The 18,044-nt window shown below is 54.5% G+C and overlaps 1 protein-coding gene across 8 annotated transcripts in view; it reads right to left on the reverse strand.

Annotated features, from left to right (window-relative positions):
• LINGO1 (leucine rich repeat and Ig domain containing 1) overlaps positions 1-18,044 on the reverse strand; it is a 205,573-nt gene that overhangs the window by 182,606 nt on the left and 4,923 nt on the right. The gene's annotated exons all lie outside the window — the stretch shown is intronic.

The raw sequence follows: 18,044 nt of genomic DNA on the forward strand, positions 1-18,044 counted from the left end.
CACTCAAACATAGTCACTCTCATTCTTGCTGACACACACATATGGAATACTCACACGTGCCCTCACTTGTTGGCACACATGTGCTCATACACACATACATGGGCACACACACATGCTTACTCTCTGACACAGTCACTCACTGGCATTTACACACACGTGTGCTCTCACTCATTGACACATGCCACCAGCTAGGGCAGCTGGGGCTCTGGGAACCATGTGGTTTGTGGCAGCAAGCAGCGGGAGGGGAGGGGGCTGAATAGGCCTCCCCCACCCACTGGCTCTTTGACCCTGGGAAAGTCAAGTCTCTGAGCCTCACTTCCCTCATCCATAAAAAGGGGATACTGTCCCCCCGCCAGGTCTGCTGGGAAGGTAAAAGGAGAGAAGGGGTGCGTGGCCTGGGGCGCAAGAGGTGCCCAGCTAACAGCAGGGCCAGACTTCCCTCTAGCTGGGCTCCAGGAGGTGGGCCTGGGGAGTAGCAGAGCACCAGGGGAGGCTTCCCAGAGCCTAGGTCTTCCTTCCCCAGCCTCTCCTGGTTTATTCTTTCACCAAACATACTCCAGGGGCCGTACGGGCCCCAGTCCCCCTTTCTCCATGAGTGAGAGAAGACACTAGGGAGTCCTATCTTTTGGGCACGCCCCCAAGACACAGGTCTGGGGCTGGAAGTCCGAGGAGGCAGGTGACTCCCAGCTCTCCCACTTGCTGGCTGTGTGCTCCTAGGCCAAGCATCCCCCTCTAGGGCTCAGTTCCCTCAGGCTCTTTTTTATTTTATTTTTATCTTTTTGTCTTTTTAGGGTCACACCTGCAACATATGGAGGTTCCCAGGCTAGGGGTCAAATTGGAGCTATAGCTGCCAGCCTACGCCATAGCCACAGCAACACAGGATCTGAGCCATGTCTGTGGCCTACACCACAGCTCACGGCAACGCCATATCCTTAACCCAGTGAGTGAGTCCAGGGATTGAACTGGTATCCTCATGGATACTAGTCAGGTTCTCAGCTCGCTGAGCCGCAATGGAACCTCCCCCTCAGCTTCTTAGACCAAGACCAGAAACTTTCTCTCAGATAAAGATCTAAGTCCTTTTCTGAGCTATTGCGAAGAGGTACCAATCTGATCAGTGTTTCTCAAAGTGTGGGACACATCACTGCTAGGGATGATAAGGGCATTTTAGGTGGTTTGCAGACAAAAATTTTTATTTTCATAGGTGTGTGTTTATTTTTCTGTGGATTAAAAAAAATAACAAGTATATCAAAGCTGTGATTTCACGGCTGTGTGGCTTGGAAGGCGCTGGGTAATCCACCTTCAAATGTGAGTCAATGCAAAGACAAGGATTAAGAAAATTCAAGTAGAAATGGCACCCAAAGGTGGCTATGACTGTGATAGTGACAGGGAAGTGCAGAAAGTTGGCACCTAAGGGGCCTGGCTCCCAGCAGCTCTCATGAGGGTTAGCAGCTCCCTTATTCCCTGGAGGGGCCAGGCCAGCCCCTCTTTTTCCTCTTAATTCCCCATATGGCACCACACAGCACAGGCCTAGGTCCCCAGGAGGACCCACAGGGCTCTCCAGAGGGGATGGATGAGCGTGGATGGATGGAGCTCGGAGGTAGTTGCCACACAGTGAGCAGAAGGTGGCAAAGGCCTCTGAGTCCCTCTCAAAGGCAACAAGCCATTTGTCTAAGAGGCAAAGGTGGAATTTCTAGGCTCCATGGTAGGTGGAGATGGACAGACTCTCTAGAGGCAAGTCTCCTCCTTTCCTGGGCTGCAAACTTCACCTCCAAGAGGGAGGCAGAGAAATGGGCACTGTGAATATTCCAGGATCCGCCTTGGCTTTCCCATCCTGACAACAGAGCCACAAGCAGCGTGGACCCAGTAAGAGGACCTGCCCAGCCCCACAGTTCTCTAGCCCCAAATTATGCCCCTGCTGCCAGCAGGTCCCAAGGGTGCCTCCCAGTGCCTACTGATCCAGAGGACAAGACAGGAGCTAGCAAGGCAGGCCTGGGATAGAGGGGTAGCCAGAGCCCGCACAGTTCCTCAGGCCTGGGTCCTCCAAGCTAGGCCTAAGCGGCCAAGGTTACCCTGAGTGGCCGCCCAAGCTGGCTTGCAGTAGAGTGGCACAAGCCAGCAAGGCCCAGGCCAACCCAGGCAGCTCTCTCCCGGGCAAGCCTCCAGACCACCTGGCTGGCGGCCTCGAGCCCAGTTCCACCTGAGCTGGCAGGGCAAGCCATTCCCACAGCACCGCTCTAAGCCCCCAGCTACCATGTTCCTAGATAATGAATGGGCCTCCCACTCCCTTCTCCCCAAACCTTCCTGAGGCTCCCACTCTCCTCAGTGGCATCCCAAGGAGTTGCTATGGAAATAGGACCACAGGCAGAGCATGACAATGATTTGGGGCAGGGGAGGAGAGGCAGTTGGAGCCAGGAGCTCTCCTGGACAAGAGGCCTGCCTGCGTGCCGAGTCCCAAGAAGGACACAAAATCTCAGCTATAGGCCTCAGAGCCAAGGAGGGCAAAGGGGACTGTGACAGAGGCAGGGAGGGGGGCCTTCCAACCTGCTCTCCTAGCCCCTTGCCCCCTCAGTGGAGCCAGGGACCCTGTGTGTTTAACAGAATTAACGCACGCCCCAGGGAATGAGACCTCCATGGAAACAGCTGCTTCAGGATGCTGCCAAAGTGGTTCAGTGCTGGGGGCTGGTACCCAGTAGGTGCTCAGCAAACACTGTGATCAAAGAGGATGGTACTGGAGTGTGTATATGTGTGTGTGTGTGTGTGTGTGTGTGTGTAAGAGAGAGAGACAGAGACGCATGTCTGCTTCGATCAACACAGCCACAGAATCATGGAACTTGAAAGGCCCACGCCCATTATACAGATGGGGAGACAGAGGCACAGGGAGATCAGGGCCAACCAGCAAGTCAGCAAAATGTCAGTCCTAGAGCCCAGGTTTCCTCTTCCCTAGAACTGAACCCTCTACCCGATACCCTTGGGTTTTCCTTTCTTCCCTCATTCATTCTACTTTTGGTGCATGCCCACTTGGTGCTTGGTGACTAGGATAAAGAGATATGAAGAGGCTGCCAGAAGCTCCGAGAGGAGACCAGCCATATCACGGAGGGTGCTGGGACAGAAGTCTAAGTGGCTGCAGGAGCCCAGGGAATGTCACCTCAGAGATTTCCATTAAGCACTCCTAAGCCATGCTTCAAAGAGACTTCTGGTTTCCCCAGCGTGTCTCCTAACTGCTCCCTCAGCCCAAGGTCCCCTACAGCCCCCAACACAATGGCCTCCAGTGTAGGACAGTACTAAGCCCACCTGGGGCCCTCACCTCCAGGAGGCCATGGGGGCTGTTCCCCATGAGCACCCCCAGCCCCCAGAAATGAGGAACCATGGGAAAAGTATCTCAGTATCTCACTACGCAGAAGGAGCTCAAGGAGAGTTGATGCCCTGGCTGCTCTCCTCCCCCGGGCTCAGCATCCTCCTGCAAGGTTCACTCTTTCCCGGTTCCTTCTTGCTGTCCTGAGCACTTTCCATGAGCCAAGCAGAGCACTGGGCCTGGGATGGGGCAGAGAACAAGTGAGCCCTAGTCATGGGCTGTCACCCTTGTGGAACTCAAGTCTCCATCTCTGTCAGCAGCATGCAAATTCTCTACCGTAGCAGGTTTTTTGGAGGAGTGAGTACTGAGAGGACAAGAGGAGAGAGCTGGGCTTGGAAGACTGGCCAGCTCTGCTGTATCCCACACGGGCCATGCCTCCTGGCTGCTGTCCATACTCCCAGGACCAACTTCACACAGGTGGAAACGAAGACCCTGAGACGTGGCCAGGTGGACCCCAGGCGGACCCCAGGCAGACCCCAGGAACTGAGAAGGCAGGATGGGGAGACATCAGTGAGAACAGAAGGGAGGGGCCAGGTCCAGGGCTATGCGAGTGGAGGAAGGAGCTGTCTAGGAAGTCTTCCTGGTAGAGGAGGGATGATGGAGTTTAGCCCAGAACCTGCTCTCAGGCTCCCAGCAGGAAATGAGTTTCTCCAAGAAACAGAACTGGGCCCGGGGCTATCCTGACCACCCAGAAGACCTGGAGCTGGGTTGGCAGGTGGAGGATGAGGCGAGCATGTTCCCTAACAGACACCAGCCGGTCCCAACCCACTGAGGGCTGCCACAGCTGCAATCTCACAGCCCTAATCACCACTGCTCAAGGGGGAACCAGCCGGGGCTGAGAAACTAGGAGAGACAGAGGCCCAAAGAAAGACAGAGCAACTGTGACCCCAAAGCCAGAGGCCAGAGGGGGAGGCAGAGAGATGAAATGGATGCGGAGATGGGACCCTCCCTCCCTCCCCCAGAGCGAGTGCTGCAGCTGCCAGGAGGAGCCTACAAAGATTTTTCAGCCTTGCAAAGATTTTTCAGCAATAAAATTCTTATTTGAAATGAAATCTTATGCAGTGGGGGAAGCCTTCTCTGCCAGACATTAAATTCAGAAACCATAAAGTGAAAATTTGATAAATCTGACTACATAAACACGTAAAAACATCTGTACAGCAAAAGACACCATAAACAAAGTTAAAAGGCATGTGAGATGCTGCAAGAAAATATCACTAATATACAAAGAGCCCCCTACAAATCAATAAGAAAAAAGACAAAAGAAGAGAAAAATTGGCAGTGAATTAGAAATCCACAGAGGAAGCACTAAATTGGCCAATAAACATATGAAAAGATGTTCTATCTCACCAGCAATCAGGGGAATGCAAATGAAAATGACACGGTATCATTTTTTTGCCCATCAGATTGGGAAAAATTAAAATGATTGATAACAACCAATGCTGGCAAGGATGTGAGAAAATGAACACTCATGGACCATGGGAGGAAGGGGGAATTGGCTCAAGCTTTGGAAGGGTAATTTGGCAATACTGAATAACGTTTTAAACTCACACATTCCACAACCCTAGTAATCGCACGTCTAGAAAGTTCTACAGAAATGATGACACAGGTACTCCTATATAAATATTCAAGGATACTCATAGCAGCATTGCTGGTAAGAGGAAAAAAGAAATGGCCTCAATATTTATCAATAAGGGACTGTTTAAACAAAATACAGCACATCCATACCACAGAACACTCCACAGCCATTCGACAGAAGGAGGCACATCTATGTATAACAATATGAAAAAAATCAAGCTGTACGGTGCTATTTCAGAACGCGCCCAGTTTTATAAATAGCCGATTGTTGGTTTATGCCCCAAAAGGCTGGAGGATAATATCCAAACAGCACAGGGATCACCTCCTGGGAGGGAGATGAGGGGCCTATCACAGTCTCCACTGCCCACAAATATGTCGTCAAATTTTCTTTTGTAAACAAACAAAAAAATCAATAAAGAGTTAATGGTTTTTTTCTTTCATTCCTGCTGGGACCCCAGCATAAAATGCAGATCTGAGCAGCTCTGCTGGAGTTGAAAGGAAAGGGGCCTACGCAGGCCTACTCCCACTCCCAAAGTGCCCAGGCCCCTTCAGGGACACCCAGGTTCTAGGACCAGTTTGAGAACCTCAGCTGGAGAATGTCAAGCCCAAACCAAGGCCAGGAGGGCTGAGTGTTGCCCAAGTCACAGAGGCAGTCCAGACCTTCCGGGGCTAAAGCCAAGGCCTTGGGCGCTTCGGCAGGGCTCTGGCCCTCCAGGGCTGGGGAGGGAGGTTTCCCTAGGTGTCTAGAAGACCCTGGAATGTCATGGTCTTGGGAACCCTAAGCTGAGGTTCAGGGGAGCCCAGATGGGGAAGGCGACATGGAAGGGCCTTTGCAAAAAACTCCAGGGGAGGGGGCTTTGAGGATCAGTTCTGGGCTCCTGTGCCAGGGATGGAGGGGGGACAAAAGGAGAAGGGAAGTACTGGGGAAGCTGGGGGTGTGCTTCTCTCCATGCTAAGAGAGGGTGAGCAAGCCCATAGGTGCAAGGAGGGGTGAACCAATGTGTGCAAGTGTGCGGTGCTCGCGTGGGTCTGCAGAGGTGAACCGTGGAGGGCGTGTGTATAGTCCTGTCTATATCTCAAGTCAGTGTGTGTGTGTGTGTGTGTGTGTGTGTGTGTGTGTTAGGGCACATGGGCAGCCAGCAGGAGAGGCCTGAGAAGAAGCCAGGAGCAGGTGGCAAATTCCAGAGACCCAACCCCAAACCGCCGTCAGCCTCATGCCTGACCCAGTGCCTCCCAACACTCCCCCACCCTCCAGTCAGAGGAGGATCAAGGGCTAAAGCTGGTGGAAAGACTGGAGGGTTATCACAGCACCCTGGCCCCGCCAGGCACTCCATAAGGTAGCCAGAAAGAGGGTGGCCTGGGGACTGAGGCTCCTGGCTTCCCATGCTAGGGCAGCACGACAGACAGGTCACATGAACCATGTCACCTTGGAATGGACTATCGCAGGAGTTCCTAACCAGGATCTCCAGGCAGGAGGGACTCAGGGGGTCTGTGAATACGAAACTGCACAGAATTAGATGTGAATTTTTTTTTTTTTAGGGCCCCACCTGCAGCATATGGAAGTTCCCAGGCTACGGGTCTAATCAGAGCTGTAGCTGCCAGCCAACACCACAGTCCCAGCAATGCCGGATCCTGAATGCACTGAGCGAGGCCAGGGATCAAACCTGCGTCCTCATGGATACTAGTCAGGTGCATTACCGCTGAGCCACAACGGGAACTCCTAGATGTGAATTTTCACATGTGGTACAGGGATGGGAATGTGTACCTATTTCAGGCCGTGGCTTTCACAGATCCCCCAAGGGCCCCACATACCAAGAAGACTGAGCACCATTGAGCAGGAATGGAGCAAGGCTGGTTCCCAAAGGAGTGGTCTCAGGGGCTCGGTGTCCACCTGCACACAGTTGAGGTCGGGCGGCAGGGTGTTGGGGGATGGGGGCTAGGACAGGTTCTGCAGCTCCAGGTCCCAAACAGGACCTCTGTGAAAGTCTCAGGGGGTAGATGCTGGCTCTGACCAGGGACCAGAGCTGTCCAAGATGAGTGGAGCTAACTTGGCGGGGTGTGGGGTGGGCACTCCCTGTATGGAGGGGTGAGGGCACAGGCTGGACGGGGCAGAGGTCAGAGGAGTGATGGCAACACTGAGTCTCATTCTCAGACTGACTTGGCCTCGGTATCACCATCTCACACCCCAGGGCTACACAAAGTGGCTCCCGGGTGTCCATTCTGAGCGTGTGAAAGGAAGGGCCAGGGCTGTGCGAGGTGAGGTACAGGCTGGAAGGCTGAGTGTACAGCCCTCCCACCCGGTGGTGGCCTCGTTTCTCTTCCCTCCAGGAGTAGGGGACAGGCTGCCATGACTGCCCCATGCTGCTAACTAGATCTGCAGAGCCCAAAGCCTTCGTGGGTGTCCCGATCTCCCACATGACAGTGACCTCAGAGAGGACAGGAACAAGAAGTTTCCTTATAATCCGGGACTGGGGCCCAGGGAGCTCAGTGGACAGACGCACTGATCAGGGCTAGCAGCCAGGCCAAGGCATATGAGCCCAGAGGAGCCCGCCAAACTCTCTCGGACCCCTGCAGGTCTCTCTCAGCCCGTCCTGGGGAAACTGAGGCACAGAGAGAGCTTGCTGTTCTGAGTCACACGTGGAGTTGGTGTCCAATCTGGGCCCGGAGCCCAGGTCTCCCGCCCTGGCTGGGCTTCCTCTGGGCACAAATGCACCTCACCACCCCGCCCCCAGGTGATTCAGTGGCCACCTCAGCAGCCCTAATGATGCCAGAAAGAAGCAGCTGACACTGTGGCTCCAACACACTGATTCAAATGCAGGCCTGCAGTGTCCCCTGGATCCAGACACCCCGAGCCTCAGTTTCCTTCTCTCTAAAGCAGAGGTACAGACACTGATGTGAGGCTCAGAAGAGCACGATGCACAGTCTGTTTAGAGCAGAACAGGAGCCCGCCCCCTTCCTCCCTCTCTGGACCTCAGTTTCCCCATCACTAAGCAAGATTGCCCTGAGTGGATCCCCAGGCCCCTTGAGCCTCTGACAATGTCTGGGAAACCTGCCTGGGTGGCCAGCCCATCCCCGTGTCTGTGGGGAGACAGGCTACAGAGGCAGAGACCAGGGCCTGCCCTCAGGAGCTCCTGCTGGTCGAAAGATAAGAAGTATGACCATGGAGCAAAGGCTACTCAGCAGAGCTGGCTGTGAAAGTGCCCACGGAAGGGCTCCCAAACTGTGCCTCCTCTGCCACAGTCCCCGCCTTGCCCTACTGCTCCACACCCAGCCTGCCCCACGGTACCTACCCGTCCCCCCTCAGCACTAGTTTTGTGTGCCTACTCCGGGGGCCACGAGAAGCTTGAAAACAGAAAACCCAGTGCGAACTGGGCAGTGATCAAGGAAGACTTCCTGGAGGAGACAGGACAAAGAGCATCAGGGTCACACAGGGGGCCTTGAATACCCAGATGAGGAATGCAGACTCTGAGGAGCCACTGGAAGTTTCCTATGGGTCCCCTAACCCTGGGCAGAGATGCCAGACCGCACCCCAGGCTGGCCTCAGAGCTGTGTCCCCAGTAGAAGGCCTGAGGGGGTGGGGGAACCTGGGCACGAGGCCCCCTCCATCTGTCCTCCACAGCCAAGGACTGTGACTCCGTCCCATAGAAATCAGTCCCGGTTGGTGATACCCAGCGGCCGCTGAGGCCTCATTGCAAACAGCTTTGCCGCTGGTGAGTGCCACCTGGCCAGGGAGGGCTCCCCGACAGATGAAGAGCAATGCCGGCCCTGGACTCATTCATATTCCAGTCTGGCTGCCGGCTTCAATATGGCTGAGAGACGCGAGGGCAGAGGCGGCCCTCCGAGAATGCCCAGTGATGATTCCTCTCCGATTCCAATTTATTTTCTATCATTAATGCTTTTGAAAAGCCCCACATGCTCTGCAAACAGGGAAGGAGCACAGGAGGGGAGGGGTGGGGTGTAGAGGGCTGGGGGCAGAGGGGGGCACAGCAGAGGTGGTGCGGGCAGCCGTCGAGAGGCCCTGAGACCTGATGTTCAAACCTGCACCCCATCTCCACCTGCCTGAAGAACTCTGGGGAGCACCTGGCCTATACCTGGCCATTGGGAATGGTCTCCTGCTCTGCCAGCTCAGGGGACGGTTTCCAAGGTCTGCTGAGGGTCAGCGGGGAGCAGGCTTTATATACTGTAAAGGGCTATACACCTTGTGGATCCAAGAGGGAAGCAAACCTGACTGACCATGGCCACAGAGGCCCAGAACTGGATACCAGGGGACCCCAACCCCAATGTCCAGGGAAGATCTGGATCGCCTCTCACCACAGCACAAGCAGAGTAGATAAGCACTAGGATTTGGGTCCCCTGTCCCCTGCCTTGTGTGTCTCAAACTCACCCTGCCAGCCTCCCTTCCCCCACAGGCTCACCAAGACCAGCCTCCCAGCCAGCATCCCTCCTCCCCACCCGCTTCTGTGGAGCCAGATGGATCATCCCCACAGGTCCTCTGCTCAGAACCCTCCCGGCTCCCCCTTACCCTTGGGATCAAGTGCAAACTCCCCACCTCCCTGCAAAGCTCTCCCAGGCATCTCAGGCCCAGGTGGGCAGCCTCAGCGTCTCCATCTCCCGACCCCGCCCTAAGCTCCAGTGCTGACTCGTGGTCTTCACACATGCTATTTCCTGTCTGGAGTTCTCTCCTCCTCACCCCGGTTCACCTGTCAAACTCCTACCCCCTCTTCAAGATGCAGCCCCAGTTCTTCTCTGTGCAGCTTTTCCAGGCTTCCCCTGGCCCACCCTGCTCTGTGCTCCTGTATCCAGTACCACTAATATGTTAATCGTGTTTGTGCGGGACTTCCCTCCATTCAGCAAGCTCTCGTGGCCAGGAGCTGTGTCTGATTCATCCGGTACATTTGCAGTGCTTGGCAAAGTGCCTGGCTCAAGGCAGAGCCACTGATCCAATCGACTGACTTTAACTGAGCACCTACTATGTGTCAGACTCTGTGCTGGGTGCTGGAGAGGCAACAGCAAAGACAGAGCCAGTCCTTGCCCTCAAGCTCCTTCCAGCCGAGGTACTCAGGAGATGTCTGTTGAATGAATGGACATACAGCTACCTTGTGAAGAGGGACACTGAGGCCCAGAGAGGCAAAATGCCCGGTCCAAGGGGGTTTCTGCCTCCCTGTCCACACCTCTTTCTACTCCATTTCTTTCTCACAACCTCAGCCGCAATGAGGAGGAACTCAAAACGGAAAAAAAAGAAGAAGAAGAAAATGTGGTGGATTTTCCCTCTTTCTCCATAATGTAAAGAAAATTGCTTTTGCCAACTATCGCAGCTTAAAAGCAATTAGAGTTTTTGGAGGGGACTCTGGGCACGAGCAGAAGAGACAGAGTGAGCACCCAGCACAGAATTTTTCCAGCATTCGTTTGTATCAAGCAAAAGGGGGGAAAAGGTGTTAAAAGCAGCAATTTCCAGCAGCAGAGATGGTGAAGATAAAATATTTACAGCTTCCAAGGGAGGGGCCTGGGAGGGACCACAGACCCCCCGCCACACACACACACACACACACACACACACACACTCCTACTCCATGTTCCCAGAGGCAGGGAAAGGGAGGGCAAAGAACAGGAGACAGGAAAGACGAGCCACCTCCCACCCGGCCCTGCTCTGATGGAGGCTTGGGGAGGAGGGAGAGGCCCCTAGATGTCCCTGCTCTCTCAGCCCCTCCCCACCAGCCATGTCCCCGCCCAGCCACTATCCAGCCCCCAGCCACCAGAGATGTAGCCCTCCAGTCCTCAGACCTGGCTCTGCTCCACATCCGGAGACGATCCACCACCACAAGCTGGCAACTGAGGCCTGCACAGCTCGGGCCCCTCTCCAGCCTCATCTTCCATGGCTCCCCACATGGCACCGCCACCCTGACTGTTTTCTGAGGAGCCTCGCTCAGTCCCACCCTCCAGGGCTTGGCCTGAGGAAGGCCCAGAAGGACTGCACACCCCTCCCTGAGGGAGAGGTGAGGCGGGGTTGAGGGTGTACACCCAGAGCAGGTGACAGAGCCAAAGACACACCACTCTAGGCTACACGCCAGACTTGCAACCGGGCCTCTCCCACTGGGCCGCCCCCTCCCTACCTGGACCCTTCACCCACCCTTGGCCTCCTCTCTCCAAATACCGAGCTGCCACCAGCAGCATCTTCCCGAAACCTAAGTTCCTCCCCTAGCTGCGGCATAGAGTCCCCTCTGGGTGACACACAAAAGACAGAGCCTCCATAGAAGCAGATTTGAATGCCAGCTCCTCCCTCACTAGCTGTGACCTCTGCAAGTCCCTCAATCTCTCTGAGCCTCAGTTTCCCCATCTGTTAAATGGGAATCATAACAGTACATATCTCACAGGGTTGTTTTGAGGATTAAATGAGGTAAAGTATGCAAAGCACCTGGCACTGGACTAACACTTAGTAGGTGTTCAATAAATTTATCTCCGCCCTACTTCATGCTCAGTCCTCACTGGACAGTGTGACTCTCCAGGCCTGAAGATGGCCCATTCATGTGCACACCCAGGCTCCACGCCACCATGCTGTCACCTGATAAATGCACAGAAGGCACACCCCAGCTGGGAGCAGAGGGTACAGGAGGTGCTGAAGGGCTTTGCAAACACGTGGAGGCAACATGCATCCACACAGGGCCAGGGAGCCTCTCACCCTGCTTGGCTTAGGAAGGATTCCTCCAGGAATAGCAGGAAGCCTCAGTCAGAAGCCTGAGAACCTGCCGGGCCACGTGGAGGAGGTGACTGGAGGCTTAGCCTTCCGTCCACCTGTGGCTGCAGCCCAGCCCTCAGCCCCCCTCCCAGCCTACGGGACAAAGGCAAACACCGAGGCCCAGGGAATGGCAGTTAGTGGTAAAGGAGCTAAAGGAACCAGAGTAGAAATCAGGTCTGGTCCAACTAAGCCAGACAGTTCTGGCCAGCCTCAAATCCCAGTCCACCCAGTCAGCGGTCTACTGACTGGCTGGGTGACCTCTCTGAGCCTCAGTTTCATCATCTGTAAAATGGAATCCATCCTGCCCAATTTTCAGGGCAGTGGTGGGCACTAACAAGGGTAGCTCTTTTCCAGCGCCCTGCCAAGGTGCCAGCATATGGTCATCATGGGAACACGTGCTGGGTCTGTGTCATCTGCCCCCTGGACTCCAGGCACAGTGCCCTCCTCAGCCTACAGCAGGGTCCGACAAGGACCTGCCCTATTTCCCGTGGTCCTTCCCAGCCCACTGCCCACCCAGCGGTGGGCTGAAGGACCAGCCAACAGACAGGCCAACAGTCATGGCCAATCTTCCCTGCCCCACTGTCAGATGGGAAAACGTCCATTATCTGCTTCATTCCATCAAGGAGAGATGGTGACATGCCCCGCGTCACACAGCCCCATGGAGCCACTCGGTGGAGGTTGGGTATTTTCCTCTCCTTTCCCAACAACAAAGAATATACAGGCTTGACGCAGGGTCTGTCAGTGCCACAGGGCCGCAGACCACGAGTCAGGTCTTTTGATGTCTCTGTCTCTTGCTTTCCCTCTGATTGTCTTCCTCCCAAGGGCCTCTCCTGCCCACTGCCCCTAATCCTATCCTCAAGCAATAAGCCCAGCAATAAGCCTGGCACCCATCAAGGCTCTTCTCATTGTGGGGACAAAGATGGGAGCACAAGAGGGCATCCCAACCCCTGATCCTCAGAACACAGCATCGAAGCCTCCTCCCTGACCAGCACACCCATTCTACCCCCTGGTAAATAAACAGGCAGGTGAGTGTGGGTGCTTGTGCATGTGCAGATGAGAGGGCGGATCCTAAGAACCTAGGGCTCACCCCCAGGATGACTGACAGCCCTTCCCCCTGCAGGGCCCATCTCCATCCCTTTGCACCCGGTGGAGCAGGTCTGTCTGAACACTAGCCCATGTGGCCCAGGAGCTGGGGGTCCTGGGACTGGGAAGCCAGAAACCTGACGTATTACCAAAGCCTTGCAATGCTTTTCAGTGTGAGACCCGAGATGGGGTTGGCCTCTCCCTGTGCCTCAGTTTCCCTATCCGGAAACTAAAAGAAGAATGAGGTCACCTCTGTGGCTGCCTCCTAGTACCAGCACTCCCCAATTCCATACCTGTGATCTCCGTGACCCTGACAGATTCAAGAGGTCATCCCAAGTCACCAAGCACACTAAGGGCAGAATAAAGAGTCGCAAGCACATGCGGGTGCCAGGGGGCAGTATCACCCTGACCCCAAAGAGGCAAGGAAGCCCAGGGAGCTGGCAGAAGACACCCGTCCTCCTTCCCCAGGAAGGAAGGCAAAGAGGGCTCCTCAGTGCGGCTAGAGGCACCCAGAGTCCTGCCTCCTTTCTGTGCATGCCCCAGCTCACCCCTCTGTGCCCCACGTCCCACCTCTGTACTGAGACAACACAAGATTCAGCCCAGCCTAGATCCCAGACTCAGCACCAAGCTCCATACACCCATACAGCCCAGTTCCCCCAAACTCCCTAGGATCTTAAGCCCTGCCTCCAGGCAGCCCTCCCCTTGCCTTCCCTACTGCCCTCCAAAGGGGCTGGTGGGGACAGCCCTGCTCCTTGTGCCAGCAGAGGCTCCCCTGGCCCTGCATGGCCAGAGCCTGATAACAGTCTCCTAAACTAAACAGTAAACAAGAAGAAGTTTAGATTTTCCTGATGCTGCAGTTCCTGATTAATCCCCATAGCAAAGGAAAGGAAAAGAGCTGGTTACTCTAAAAGAGACTCACTTCCTATTTCCAGGCAGAACCTCCAGCCTGAGCCAGAGGAACCCCCACAGGGTTGGGGGGGGGTCCCTACTCCAGCCCTCTGCCCAGCTTCAGACCACTTACCACAGGCCCTTCCCCCCAGTGTCTCTGAAAATCCTGGGCTGACTGATGCTACCATTCTGCCCTTTGCCCTTTGGACAGGCCAGGTCACCTCTCAGACCTCAGTCTTCTCATCTCTCAAACACAAAATGAAACATGCGACCACTTGAGGTTAGACAGAAATTTTGTCATATTTTTTTAGAGATGGATGCTGAACTATTTTGGGGTGAAATGTCATGATGTCTATAATTTACTTTACTTCAGAAAAAAAAAAAGATAAAGCAAAATGTGGTAAAATGTCAACAATTGTTACATCTAGGTGAGCGGTATATGGGAGTTTCCTCTACTGTTCTCCCTGCCTTTCTGTATGCTTGGAAATGTTCCTAACAAAAAGTTAAAAAAAAAAAAAAAAGAAAGAAAGAAAGAAAAAGAAAAAGAAGAAAGAAATGCATTGGTCACATGAGCTAGAGCCCCACAAACAATGCCTCATGCTCCTGGTGGGTCTGAAAGGCAGCTGGGTCTCTTAAGTAGGTTAAACATCCCCCCTGCCATCTCTTTTATGTGGTTTCCCTAGACATCGCTTTTTCACAAATCACACTGAGTCCTAGCTGCACCTTTAGACGCCTTAGCACATTCAGAACCCAGACACAGCACTTTAGTGAAGCAACTGTTGTCTTCTGACCGACCACCCCTCTCCTACCGTCCATCTCCCTGTCCTTTCTGCATAGTAGCCCTGGGCTAAGAACCACCACCCTCTTGGAGCCTCACAATGCCCCCTGACCCACCCGTTAGGCAGAAGTGATGACAAGTCAGTGACTGCCTTGCCATCTCATTCAAAGGCACAGTGTCACCCCACAGAGAATGAAATGCCCATTTAACAGGTGGGAAAGCTGAGACTCGGGCCAGGAGACACTGGAAGCAGAACACAGAAGGCGGGGACAGAGGGAAGCAGGAGTGAGCAAAGGCCCCTGCCTGCCCGCCCTCCCTCCTCCACATCCCTCTCCCCGGAGCCTGGCAGCGAGAATCAGAGAGAGGATGGCCAGTACCTCCCTTTCTCCCTTCTTATTTATCGAGCTTTCTGGTCAGGAATAAATGGCCATGATCACAATCTCCCAGCCAGGCCCAGCTGACCCACACTAACACTGGCCAGGCCTGCCTCCACCAATCGATAATGGAAGAGTTATCAGGACCCCAAATAATCAATTGCTAATTGGTGAAGGCCATGCAATTCATCGGGGACAGTTACGTGTGGCCAATGACTGGGCGTCCCTGTCCCAGCCTGGCGAAGGCTCCGGGAGCGGGGGGCGGGGAGGAAAAGGCCTTACTGAGGTGAGCACCTCAGCAGAAAAGCTGCCTGTAACTTGGAGCTTGTCAAAGAGATGTCTTGAGCGTAGCCCACATGCCCAGGCCTGAGGAGGAGGAGGATGTGGCAGTGGCCACAGGGGCCCTGAGGGACAGGCCACATGCCCCTAGCCAGCCCATCTGGCCCCAAGTCCCTGGATGGATAAGCCGAGTCCCTGCCACCAAGGCATGGCCAGGCCATGAAGAGAGACCAACTGCCATGTATCCCAGGCCTTGAGCACAGGAGGCCTCACCTGCAATAGGTGCATAGCAAACATCGGCTAAGGTAAAGCTTAAGATGAGCTGCCCTGGGAGTTCTGAGGAAGGAGCAGCAGCTACTCCTCACTAGGGTGACGAGGTGGGGCTTTTAAACATGGCCTTTAGGCTGAAGGTTGAAAAGTGGGTGGAATCCATGGGCAGAGATGGAGGAAGGAATCAGGCAGGGGGACAGCAGAGCGAAACCCTGGAGGAAGGACAGTCAGCCTGCGTGAAGGGGAGAGTGGGAGGCATTTGGCTGGAGCCTGGGTGCGCAGAGGAATACCGAGGGAGAGCATCAGACTGCAAGACATGAGGGATCCAGACACCAGTATGGAGGAACGGGGAGCCCTTGAAGGGGGCTGAGTAGGAGCGTGACAACCAGCATGTATTTGGAAGGACCGTTAAATTCCATGGAGTCCACAGTGACTGCCAGGTTGCACACCCCAAGAGGGCAGGGGCTGGTCTTATTCATCTCTGTCACCATGGCAGCCAGCACAGCTGGGCTCAAGGGAAGCACCCAACAAGTGAATCGCTGGATGACTACAGGACCATCAGATGTAGGACTGGGGACTCCTGGACTCACAGCTGTGGAAGATGATGTTTGTATAAAAAATATATGTTTACAGTGGAGCCTCAAACACAGCCTTGGGAAACCGGCAGGATTACCTCCAATTTACAAAGAGGGAAGCTGAGGCTCAAAGAGGGACAGTGACCTGGCCAAGGTCACACAGCTGGTCAGGGGCAGAGCCCAGTGCTCTCCCCACCCTGTCCAGAGGCTGAGCCCAACGCTGCCCAGGAGGTAAAGATCCACCTCTCCTCACTCCCTGGCACCTCCCACCCCTACCCCATGCCAGGCAGACAGAGAAATGCAGCAAATGCTGCCTCACTGAGCATCCCCCATACCAACACCAACAGGGATTGGCTGCTTGTCACCATGGCAGCCTGTCCCTGTACCTATAATGGAGATACGGCCAGGCAGAGAATCTCTAGATTCCCCAAGCTTGGTCTAGACAGACCTTACTGAAGACAGATCCACTTCTCCCTAGCCTCCACCCCCCGAAGTTTGGGAAGCGTACTGATGGAGCAAGAGTCCCGGACCAAGAGTCCATCTCACTGTGTACCTCTGGAGAATCATTTCCAGGTTTCCTTATCTATGAAATGGGATGGTGCCATGAGGACCAAATGATGCAGGGAGTTAAAAACTTATGGAGGAGTTCCCGTCGTGGCGCAATGGTTAACGAATCCGACTAAGAACCCTGAGGTTGTGGGTTCGATTCCTGGCCTGCTCAGTGGGTTAAGGATCTGGTGTTGCCGCGAGCTGCGGTGTAGGTTGCAGGCGCGGCTCGGATCCCACGTTGCTGTAGCTCTGGCGTAGGCTGGTGGCTACAGCTCCGATTAGACCCCTAGCCTGGGAACTTCCATATGCCACGGGAGCAGCTCTAGAAAAGAAAAACAAACAAAAAGACCGAAAAAAAACTTATGGAAATTTATAAGGCATATTTTGTCCTGGAAAATAATAATAATAATACTTCAGCCTGAAGATGGAAACTCCAAAGGACTTACTTCCCTCTCCCAACAGAAAGCAAAACATAAGCTAACATTTTCTGAGATTTTCAGGGTATCAGGCTAGTGTACGCTTTACATGTATTATTCCAAAGTATGTGAATGACACCCCTACAAGGTAGGTCTCACTCTCCCATAATAGATGAGGAAACTGAGGCTCAGAAAAGTAAAGTGACTTGCCCGAACTCATCCACCTCAGAAGCGACTGAGTCAGAATTCCAACTCAGTTCCAGAAGGTATCCAAGCCTGGGCTCTTTTGATCACCCCAGGCTGACTCCAGGGGTCTGTTCCCACAACCCAAAATCTCGGAGCTATAGAATCAGCGCTCGGGGTAAGGCTGCATGTCACACACATATACTCCACTGAGGCCTGAGACATCAGATGCACCCTGCCACCTCATGGCCTGTGGACCAGCAGGGCCATCAGAGCTGGGTGGGAAATTGGGAGGGTGGAGGCAGAGGCTGGCACAGCTGGTCCTGAGCTAATTGGATCAGTCCTGGGCACAGAGCCGCCTGTCCGGCTGCCCTGGCAGATGGGTGCTAGAACTGGGCCACCTGCCAAGGGCCAACCTCCATGTCCAAACCAACCTGGACAGCGAGGTTCCATTTTGGCCTCCTCCCACCCTGACCCTGGTGGCTGGCAGAGCCCACAGAGATCCAGAAGGCCAGGGTGGCAGCCGCTATCCCTCCTTCAGCGGCTGGCGCCTCCCCTGATGGGACCATATGGCCCCATATGCTCCCTGACAGCTGGACTGCCAAAGCAACTGCCTGCGGACGTCCTCAGCAAAGGCCCCGAGGCCCCAGCCATCCCAGCCCAGCAGGCCACAGGCACAGCCAGGAAAACCCCAGGCTGGAACGCCCTGCCCCCAACTTGCTTTATGACCTTGCATAAGTCACTGCCCTTCTCAGGCATCAAACTCTTCCTCCATCAAAGAGCAAAGCTGACCACTCCTGTACCTCTTCCCTCCGTATTCCACTTCCAAGGTCACTAACTTCCACCCAAGATCACTCCAGGTCTCCAGTGAGACAAGTAACCTCATCCAATTTCCAGACATAGAAACTGAGGCCCAAGGGACCTCAGGGACTTGCTCAAGTGCGCATAGCAGGAGGGCTGGTACTAAAGGCTGTATTTTTGACTCTAGG

The sequence above is a fragment of the Sus scrofa genome, chromosome 7 (genome assembly GCF_054392235.1).
Source record: "Sus scrofa isolate SSC_HxYL_T2T_F1_AM1 chromosome 7, Sscrofa_HxYL_maternal_Yorkshire_Landrace_v2.0, whole genome shotgun sequence".
Taxonomy (NCBI): domain Eukaryota; kingdom Metazoa; phylum Chordata; class Mammalia; order Artiodactyla; family Suidae; genus Sus; species Sus scrofa.